At 44.9% G+C, this 3,623-nt stretch overlaps 1 protein-coding gene across 4 annotated transcripts in view; it reads right to left on the bottom strand.

Moving 5' to 3' along the window:
• The window catches only part of LCOR (ligand dependent nuclear receptor corepressor), a 109,354-nt gene that overhangs the window by 105,217 nt on the left and 514 nt on the right, over positions 1-3,623 (bottom strand). For 2 of the 4 annotated variants that reach the window (XM_007456192.1, XM_007456195.1), the window contains exon 2: positions 2,875-2,948. The gene's annotated coding sequence lies outside the window, so the exon portion shown is untranslated. Of the gene's footprint in view, positions 1-2,874; positions 2,949-3,233; positions 3,411-3,623 lie in introns of those variants that run through there. The other 2 variants (XM_007456194.1, XM_007456193.1) reach the window with 2 other exon arrangements.

Below are 3,623 nucleotides of genomic sequence, written 5' to 3'. Positions count from 1 at the left end.
AGGAATGCCTTCTCCATTTTCATCAGAATGAAGCAAAAATCCACCACCTTCTTCATGAAGCCTTTCTTTATCATCTCAAGTGATTTCTTTCACTTCCAAACACCCCCAGCACTTGCTTTCACTATCTTATGGCACATTTTGCCTTGTACTGAATATACTATATTTTTTCTAAGGACTAATAAAAGTTCTTGAATGTTAAGGCAGCTTCCCCAATATCTTTGTTTGCCCACAGTGACTAATACAAGACAGATGCTTGATAAATATTTAAATAAAGTAATTATGTACTTACCTAACTGCCTTTCGATCCTAAAAACAGCACTAGTACAAGTAGCTAAGTGATTAGGCAAGTAGTCAGAAGTGGCAAGTCCCCACAGACACTGAATACCTAATTCTCACTCTGGAAGGAATTCCAGGCCATCCTGTGTAACCCCATAAGGCTAAAAAAAAATGGCATTATTCAGATGCTTCCTAGAACTGCTCCAGCTATACGCATATTTGAGGGAATTAGGGCAATTTGAAATAACTCTCTGTTAAGTCAGAGACTCATCCTGCTATCCTTTTTCCACCAAGTTAGAGCTAAGCTGAAATAATCACAACTTCCCCTATGTTGTGAAGGGCTTTTCGAGAATATAGCAAAGATGAGGAGCAGCCAAGCAATAGGTTACATCATATTAGGCAACAGAGAGAACTTCCATCTTCCCAGAATGGAATATCATTCTAGTCCCAGAGGACTCAATAATCACCTGGTTACCAAATATCCATTTTGATCATAATCACTGCCCGAACCTGCTAACTCCAATTCGACTAAAACCTAATAATGGAAACACAAACACCTTCACTTCCACCTCTACAGTCCTGACCCTCACCCCCGCAACAAAAAATAAAGTAGAAGGGAGTATTAGATTTTGGAAATGAGTGAGAATGCACTTTCAATCCAAAGACTGCTATAAATTAAGTATTACTTCGGAACCAAATGACCCTAAAGTATTAAGATAATCAGTAAAGAGAATCAAATAGAAGGTTAACTGTTCAGAACCAATCCATTAAAATAAAAGAGGAATTATTACATTTGCTAGTGACAAAGAGTTGCCTTTTGGATTATATATAAATAAGAATCATTGCCACCGCTCTATATATAGAAAGTTAACACTACATTTGACTTACTTAGAACTCTTTTCCTAAAGAACAAAATTACATACAATAGAAGAGAAAATATGAGACGCAATTGATTTTAGTTGGGAGACTATCAACTATGTATTACTGCTCAGACTAAAATACTGATCTGCACTCTGGACTCTAAATAATCTCCTGAACTTTACTACCTCGAAAGTGGATATTGGGAGTTAACAGAATACTTTTAAAGAAAACTGATTACTAGAATAAAATTCTCCCTCAAAAAAAGAATCTAAAATTTGATATTCAATTCAGATACTTACAGAAGGATTTTATTAGTTAAAAAAAAACCCAAAATCAAAAAACAAAAACGTCTTGTCAAGCAGCAGTAACTCGCCACTAACACTAAGCAATGACTGATAAAAAGGAGGCCTGAGGCAAAAGGCAAGGATTCAAAGCAAAAAGAATCAGAATAAGATAAACAGCCATCTAAACTAAAGCAACAGTAATTTAAGAAATCTATAGGGTTATAGTTTTCAATTTCAAAATCTTTTAAAAACTAAAAAGCCCTACTGAAAAAAAAGACCAATCATTAAAAAAGTGAAACAAATACAAGAACTAAAAATTCTTCGAAATAATTTCAGGATTTTGTATTAACTTACAATTCTGAAAACTCATTATATTTCATGATTCTCAAAACCTCTACATACCTTATAAGGTCTCATATGATACCTACAAATAACACATAATTCAAAAAGTGCTAAAGCTGATGTAACATTTTAGCAAACCTAAGATAGGTTTCAAAGAATAAAACAAGCAGAGACAGAGCAGAGTAAATGATAACTAATAACCAAAAGGCTGATTCCTGGACGGCAGAGCTGGACTGGGCTTGGCAGGAGGGAAATTTTCAAATATATCCACAAGACAAATTACACCAAAAAACGGATTCATACCTTTATTATTTACACAAGTATATGTTTTAAAATACACTTTTAACCTGTGGACAACCAAAGTGATATCAGATACTGTAAAGCATTGTTGCCTATATTAATTTTGATAGTACAGTAAAAACCCTTAACAAAATTCACATACATTTTCATAATGAAACACCGCAGAAATGGAAAGGTTTATATTCTCTAACTAAAGGTTACCTTATTTTTCACTTGTTTAAAGTTTCAGTTTTGTTTTTTAATCTATTATAGAAGATATCCCTTGTGGGACATTGTAAAGGGCATACCCTCCTGTCAAGCCAGAAAGCTCAAACACAAAGACACTGAGCTAACCAAGTGCTGTAATTCTTCCAAACTGAGCTTCTCCACACCCCCTCTACCCTTCCCCCCAACAGATATGTCTATTAAATCAGTGTCTGTTCTCCCCCTCGCACAACAAAGAGAACTTCTCACCGCATGAAATTGCCGCTGAATGGACACCAGAAAGCAGGATTTGCATAATTCCTTCCAACGAAACCCTGTCGGGAAGGAGGGGACGAGGGGCCCAAGCGAACGGAAAGAATCTCCTAGATTCTGTTGGGAAGACCAAGATCATTCCCCACAGGGGGGATGGGGGGCGGTCTGGAATTCTGGGCCTCCCCGAGGACTGGGCGTGGGGGACGGAGGACGACAAGAGACATTTCCCCACACATCAGCAGCACCGAAGCAAAGATGGGGAAATAACAATGCTGGAGCACAGGAGAGTCAGACACAGGACGGACTGGGGCTAGGGGGCGGCGGGCGGAGCGGAGACACCACACGGGCCACTTACTTTTTGGAGGGGGGTTAAATATATGAGTTAAGCCCTTATGGTCCCGCCGGCCGCCGCACAGAGGGAAACGGGACCTTGGGAGAGAAAAACAGACAAAACACACAGTGTGAGAGGCGCAGCTCGGCCGCCCAGCCCCTCCCGGGGCGACCCCGTCCACACTCCCTCCTGCCCGCACGGAAAAAGCCACCCGAGGCGGCCTGAGGTCCGGGAGGCGGGCGGCGGACGAGGCTCTCGGCGAGGCGGCGGCTCCGGAAAATCCCCCAGGAGAGGACAAGAGCGACCCCTGCTCCGGCTTCCCGGTCGGACCCGGTCCCACCCCCCTTCCTCCCGCCGCGCACACACCGAACACAAATACACACACACCGACCCGAGCGTCGAGGATTAACTCCCCGGCCGCTGCCGCCGCCGTCGCCCGCAGAGGAAGTGCAGCCGCTGCCCCCCGCGGCCATGACACCCCACTTGGCTCGGTCAGGCGGACCCGGGGCCTGTGACAGCTCCGGCTCCCTCCGCCCCCATCTCCACCTCACGCCTCGCACACGCCCGAGCGCCGGGCGCCCGCCAGCCGCCCGTGCACGCGGGGACAGGAGCGCGCGCCGCCGCGGCACGTGGGGGAGGGGCGGCGTGCGACGCGGAAGGCGCCGGCCAGAGAGGAGCCAGGGGGTCGAGCCGCGGCCACGCACGTCCCGCAGCTCTCGCGTTGGGCTCTGCGGCACCGGCGGCGGCGCCGCCACTGGTCCAGTGGCAGGGGC

Source organism: Lipotes vexillifer, unplaced genomic scaffold (assembly GCF_000442215.2).
Source record: "Lipotes vexillifer unplaced genomic scaffold, Lipotes_vexillifer_v1.1 scaffold184, whole genome shotgun sequence".
Classification (NCBI taxonomy): Eukaryota; Metazoa; Chordata; class Mammalia; order Artiodactyla; family Lipotidae; genus Lipotes; species Lipotes vexillifer.
The sequence above is the reverse complement of the archived record's forward strand: the minus strand, read 5'-3'. Positions and strand labels throughout refer to the sequence as shown.